Raw genomic sequence first — 7,508 nt, 5'->3', positions numbered from 1 at the left:
GATTCGACTCCTCCGTGTTTTCTGGACCTTCCAATCCATGACCTCGACAGGTTCCTTAGTGTATTAGAGTTTGTCGTCGATGTGAACCTCATCCGCCGGGATGATAACCGTTTCTTGCGTTGGACTATTTTTAAGATTCGACACATGAAACGTTCCGTGAACACTGCTTAGTTCGTCTTGTAACTTCAACTAGTAGGCAACGGTGTCAATCTTTTCTAGGATTTCAAATGGTTCTACATATCGAGGGTTAAGCTTTCCACGCTTACCGAGCCTCGCTACACCCTTCCAAGGCGAGACTTTCAACAAGACTTTGTCTCCGACCTCGAAAGATAATGGCTTTCGTCTCTTGTCTGTATAGCTCTTTTTTTCGATCGCGAGCTGCTTTGATACGGTCTCTGATCTGAAAGATTTTATCCGTAGTCTCTTGGACTAATTCCGGACTGATTAGTTGTTTATCGCCCGCTTCCGCTCAACATAGCGGAGAGCGACAGTTTCGACCATAAAGAGCTTTAAATGATGCAGCTTGTTTACTTGTATGGTAGTTATTATTGTAGGAAAACTCAACCAAAGGTAAATGAGTATCCCAGTTGCCGCCCAAATCCATAACACACGCACGAAGCACATCTTCGAGTGTTTGGATTGTCCATTCGCTCTGGCCGTCAGTTTGTGGGTGAAAGGCCGTGCTTAGATTTAAATGAGATCCAAAGGCCTGTTGAAATGACTTCCATATTCTTGAAATAAAGCGACCGTCTCAGTCTGAAATGATTGAAATAGGCACTCCATGACGAGCCACTATTTCTTTGAGATAGAGTCCGCTAGTTTCTCTCTGCTATCCTTCTCCCGAATCGGCAAGAAGTGTGTGGACTTTGTCAATCTATCAACGATTACCCATATCATGTTGTGGCCTCTTGAGGTCCTGGGTAATTTCATAATGAAGTCCATCGATATTTGTTCCAATATCCAAATGGGAATCTCGGGTTGTTGTAGCAAACCCGAGGGTTTCTGATATTCTGCCTTGACCTTCGTGCAGGTCAAGCATTTTCCGACATAGGTAGTGTTGGGATTGAACCCTACAAAGGAACAGTTGATTAAAGCCAAAACTGGATCAGATCAGTGGATTCAGAATAAGCAGATGTTTGCATCAGTCTTTCCCCTTGGAAGTGGCCCTAACATCTGATGACCTCCATCCACTGTTGGTCTACAACAACTGTTGAGCTTCAACAACTACTAAAGACTATTAAAGACTGTTGAAGGCTAAGCGCTGATGCTCAATCTACTGTCATGGTTCAAGTACTGTTGAAGACACAAGTACTGCTGGGAGTATAAAAGTGGAATGAAAAGCAGTAGTTTAGTTTACTTCTTTGTATTGTATTGTAATCAGTGGTTAGATAACAGTGCATGTATAGATCAATGGTTGTAGGTTGTTAGGAGGTTAGATGTCACTTTCATGGTGATGTCAGCAAAGATGCTTTAGTAGTTTGTTCGGTACTATAAATAGAACAGTACCCTGTACTGTTCTATTAGCTCTTTCTTCTCCAAGTCATTCTGTACGAACAAACCAGTGTGAGCTCAGGCTAAGGGGGAGATTGTATTGCATGTGTTAGTGCATGCATCTGTCGACTTCATCTTGTATCGAGTCTTAGTCTAGATAGGATAGATCAGGGCACGTAGATCGAGAAAATAGGGTGTTTAAAGTTGTAAAGTGTCTGATTTCGCTTGAGGAGCTAATTCCGCTTGAAATGACTTTGGTCATTTTCAAGCGGAATCACATTCTTGCTATTCCGCTCGAGCTGTTAAGTGCATGTTTTAAGCGGAATCATGAAGCCTATATATTGCGAGTGGGAGCAAAATCATAGTAACAGTCCTTGTATTCCATACCGAGGTGCTGCCGGTGTGAAGACTGATTGTAATCGTTGTTATTTCAATCTAATCAGTGTTTAAAGTGAATATTAAGCTGTGTCTAAGTCTATTTCTTGTTTTCCGCACCTGAAATAGATCAAAACTTCTCTGAACGACTCGTTCGGGTCAGATACTCGATCCTACAAGTGGTATCAGAGCTCAGGAGGAGGAGTTCTGCAAATTACAGCTGAATTTCGTCTAGATTTCTTACTTCTACATTTTTTTCTTCTTCATCAGAACAAGTTTTAACGGTCAAAATCAAATCAATTTCTTACAGATTGTGTAAAAGTACATATTGTTAAACCCTTGAAAGTTTCACAGCTAAATTCGAAGTAAAAATGACCAAAATGAACCTCCGAAGTGATTCCGCTCGAATTTACATTGTTTGATTCCGCTAGAGGGTGCGATTCCGCTTGAGTGATATCGCTCCAAATTACCTGTTCTCGCTTCAAAGTTGGGATTCCGCTTGAAAAATTCAAGCGAAATTAGAGATTTTGCTTTAAACAGACGTGATCAGATTCCGCTTGAAGTGTGTTGTTAATTCCGCTTCAACTGACATTATCAGTGATTTCGCTTGAAAGACAAACTGCTTATTTTTCTTGAAAGGGAAACTTTGCTATTTCGCTTGAACTGTGTCGGGGTTATTCTGCTTGAACTTGACTGTGTTTAGAATTTGATCACTGAAACATGGATAACGATTTTTACAACGCGTTTGCTACTTCATCTACTCCAGCTTCCATCGCTCAGAACATGAATCTGGAAAACGAGACCGGAACGTTACAAAAGCCCCCGAAACTCATGAGTATTGAGGAAAATTATGGATGGAAAGACAGATTTGAAAACTGGGTTCAGGCTAACCATCTTAGATCTTGGGAGTGCATTTTGAAGAAGTATGTCTTACTACGTACTGATTTGCAAGTTGAGAAAGCAATATCTGAGTTTACTGTTCAAGAACGAGACATGTATAAAGCTGAAAAGATGATGATTAGTTTACTTCAGCAAGCCATCAAAGAAGACATCTTCATTCTGCTTCAACATGACAAGACATCAAAGTCAATTTGGGATGCTCTTCGAGTCAAGTTTGAGGGTAGTGAGAATATGATTAAGAGTAAAAAGGCATTACTCAAGAAAGAGTTTGATCTATTCAGCAGTCTACTGGGTGAAGATACAAAGAAGCTTATTGAGAGATATTGCCATTTAGTGCGATCCATGTCGATGTTGAGTATTACCAAAGATCGTGAAGAATGGGTCGACAAGCTAGCTGATGCTTTACCGCAAAAAGAATGGGGTACATATTTGATGATCTTGAAGAACACTGGGGTTTATGATGGGTTAACAATTTCTCAGTTTATCGAGAAGATTGAGGGTCAGGATCTGGAACAGCAAAAGATTGCGAGGATGAATAGTCCGAGTGGTCAACAAGACGTGAAAATGTATTACAAAGGTAATATTCCAGAAGTTAAAAGAAGCCCGAAAATCCAAACTGCTTTTAGTGCTGGAGATTCATCTGAAAAAGTTGAGCAAAGTTCAAACAAAAGCAGTGGATTCTCTTCTTACCCAAGTGTTAATCCGAAAGATACAACATCAAGCTTTCAGCATCAAAGTACTAAAAGTGGAAATGGTTATGTGATACAGTGCAACATTGCATTGAATCTTCTAGATGGTCAAAGTTTTTCTGAAGAGGTTGCTAAAGATCACATGGCATTACTTGGTTCCGCACTTCTATCTTATGAAGGCTTGGTTGCAGGGCGGATCGGGAATCCTATGCTTACAAAAGAGGATTACGATCAGATTGACGCCGAAGAGATGGAACTAATGGACATCAAATGGTGTCTAGCTAGTGTCCTGAGGAGAGCTGAAAAGTTCAAGCTGATTACTGGGAGAAATGATTTTCTTGATGCACATGTGTCTACTTTAGGTTTTGATAAATCTAAAGTTACTTGTTTTCGATGAAGGGAGAAAGGTCATTTCAAGAGAGAATGCAAGAATAGAGAAGCTAGTGGAGCTCAGAATCCATTTGGAAAAGACGATTACTACCGGAAAGCCATCTATCAACAAGTTGGTCAACAACAACAGCAAGAACCACAAGTGGCTCATGGTAGAAAAGTGATCGAGGATTCAAAAAGAGCATGTCTAGGGAATCAAGAAATCTTTAACTTGAACTTTCAAGATGATGAAAGGCTACCAGAAGGCTTCAGCTGGGATATGTTTACCGATGAGAAAGGAGATTTCAAAGCTTTTATTGCCAAAATTGTGAAAGAACCAGACATGTTCACAGAGTGGATGAAGTCTATTGGTGAAATTGTGAAGAATGAAGAAGAAAAGTCTGTTTCATCTGATGAATGTTCACAGAGTTCAGATGAAAACATGCAAAGTGAAGAAAGTTCAGAAAGAGAAGTTGTCTTTGATCAAACACCATCTGATTCTGGTTCTTCGGATGATTGTTCTGACAAATCAGTAGAGTTTGATCAATCTCCATCTGATGATAGTAGTGATGATGAGGAAGAAAGACATATTAATGTTGCAAAATCTCATCTCTCTCCTGAAAGTTTTCATTTCTATTTTGTAGATCGCTTGGAAAAGCTGAAGGAGAGAAGAACAGCAAAAGAGCAAAAACAGAAGAAGTCTGAAAGTGTTGCTCAAAAAGATGAGATTGTTCAAAATGAAGAAGTTAAAATTGTTGCTGAGGAGATTGTTGAAACAGAAAAGAAAAGTGAAAATATGGATCAAGAAGAAGATTCTGATTTTAATGATAAAGGTCAATTTGCTAAAGAAGTGTTTCAAACAATCAAAAGAGTAGTTGAAGAAAATGAAAAAATTGTTGAAATGGAGAAAATTATCGAAGTTGAAAAGATTGTGGAAGTTATCAAACCATGTTCAAAGTGTCTAGAGTCATGCAAGGAATGTGTAGCTAAAGATGAAAAGCTGGCTGAGTATGAGAGAATGAAGGAACAATTATTGCTCAATCTTAACTACGTGAAGGGATCCTACGATGTTTTGCACAGAACAGTAACTGGTCTTCAAAAGACTAACTCTGAGAGAGAAGATGCTTTGACGATGATGAATGCTACGATGATGTCGAAGCAAAAAGCTATAAATTTCTACATCGAAGAAAGTGCTAAGTGGAAACAAGACTTGGAGACTGAGAAAATTGAGAATGAGAGGATCAGACGTTTATTACAAAGTTATTCTAGTTATGATTATCTTATTGATCGAATTTATCCGACTGTTGCAGGTTTTGAAGCATTCAAAGACGACAAGCCAAAGAAGAAAGATACTGGTAAGAAACCGACTGTTAGCTATAACAAGTGTCCGCCTCCGATCTGGGAAGGTTATTCTCCCAGAAAGCCAAATGAGGAGCAAGTCCAAAAGGCAGTCAATATAAAGCTAAAAACCAATACAACTGATAAACTACCAGAAAACATTGACGTCACGTTCACCTCGTCTGACACTGATCATGAGTCTGAGTTAATCAAAAAGGTGGTCGATCAGGTGTTGGATACTGATGAGGAGTCTGAGTCAAAGTCTGAGTCTGGAGGGTCAAGTTCGTCAGTCAACAGTTCAAAACCGATGTTCAAAAAGGCTTTTAGTAAAGAATTTTTGTTATCAAAATCAAACTTGAATGATGAAACATTCGAAGTAGCATATACCTTGAATGATTCTAACAAGTTATATTCTGACAAAGAGTTTCCAATAAGAAGTGTTCGATTTGAAATGATCAAAAAGGTTTTCAAAATGACAGAAATTAATATTTCTGAAATAAAAGATTTACATCTTACTGGAAAACCTAAAAAATACACTTCAAGAGTTCAACAATGGTTAAACAAGAAAAAGGGTTACAATTCTGGTTCTGGTTTTCAAAAGAAGCCAAAACATAATGGTAGCTACAAAAAGAAAGGATTAGCTTTTATTCCACCTGAAAATTATAAAAATGAGAACAATTCTAAAACCAAAACAGAATTTGTTTCTGGTGGAAGTGCTGAGGAAGAAGAGAAGAAACCTTTCTTGAGATAATCAAACCAGGAGTTTCTTGCTGAAAAGAAAAGGATAGGAACTGGAGTGTTTCATCCTAAAGAGACTCGAACCTGTTTCAAATGCAATGAAGCTGGTCACATTGCATCAGTTTGTTCTCAAATGACAAAACCAAAATAGGGAGTATCTGAAAAATTGAATGGAAATTTGTCGATGTTGAACCACCAACTGAAGCATTTAAAATTTTTGAAAATTCAACTCATGAAGTTGGTGAGTGTTCAAAGAAAAATTTTTACAAAAAGAAAGCGAAGGACAACCAAGTGTGGGTTGTTAAGAAGGGTGATGAGAAGGTCGGCGATGAATCTGATTCCACAAAATCAGTGGAGCCACAAGTTGAGGATAAAAAGGAAAAATCTGTGTCTTCAGAAGATGATGTTGAAATTCCACCTTTGAAATTTGAAAATATTAAGCAAAAAGTTGGTAAAGTTGAGATCTCAAATCAATTCTTTTCTGATCAGAAGGAATTTGATATTGAGAAAGCTTTCAATGGGAATGTTAAGAAAATTTTTGGGAAAATGGTTGAGGGAAAGGCCAAAGGGGTTAAAGACTTTTACGCTACAAAGAAAGCAACTTACAGCCCAACTGAACAAGAATTGAAAACATCCAGGGTCGGTAAGACCCGGGTGGAAATTTTTTTCCCTTGAAAAATCTGGACTATGTCGGAGATCCCAAGTTTGTAATCGTGGATCAGGAATCGGCATCATTCATGTTTAAACATATTGTGTGAATGAATTTTCATGTGGTAAATTTTTTTATAGGTGAAGGACTATGCCGGAGCTTCCAAGTTGGTAAGTGCGAAGCAGGATTCGACATTCTAGTTGGTAAAATGTTTGAGTGTAGATGTGTTATTCCTACACTAGATGCAGGTGTTTATGTTCTTACAAGTGGTAAATCAAGGACATTAAGTTGTACTTGATTTTCTTACAAAACTTTATTTCCAAGTGGTACAGAGATTTGATGGTGCATACTTGCAAGTGGTAAATCAGGGACATTAAATTGTACTTGATTTACTACAAGTGGTTAAAAATGAACAATATGATGAACCAGTCCCTTCATGTGGTTAAAACAAACTTATTTTCCGGAAAAATCATTTTGATTAAAACAAACTTAAGTGTTTTGAAATCTTAATGAGAAAATAGGTTGTTGAAAGGGGGAGTTCTGATTGTTTATGCCAAGTGGATGACGAATTGATGCGATTTGATATCGGTTGTCAACTTACTGTATAGTTTGTTTTTCAAAATTTGTTTCTTCTAAGTGGGTCAATAGCTCAATTTGTTTTTAAATTTCTTAATGTGTTTGCATTTTAGGGGGAGTAGAAAATTTTAGAAAATCCAAAAACATTAGAAAATTTGAAAAAGCAAAAAATATGATAAAATTCAAAAACGAGTTTTGTTGTCAAAAAGAGGAAATGATAGTAAATCAGTGGACTGTCACAACATGCTAAAGATATGGAAAGTATAAATGTAATAAATAATCTCACTGCGGATGTGTCAGTAGATTTTTGCACATTTAGTAGATTGTGACGAGATATAAACCTAAATTTAAACTTGCTTATTTTGTGGGTAACAACTTCTTGG

The sequence above is a fragment of the Helianthus annuus genome, chromosome 9 (assembly GCF_002127325.2).
Source record: "Helianthus annuus cultivar XRQ/B chromosome 9, HanXRQr2.0-SUNRISE, whole genome shotgun sequence".
NCBI lineage: Eukaryota > Viridiplantae > Streptophyta > Magnoliopsida > Asterales > Asteraceae > Helianthus > Helianthus annuus.
This window is presented reverse-complemented; position numbering follows the sequence as displayed.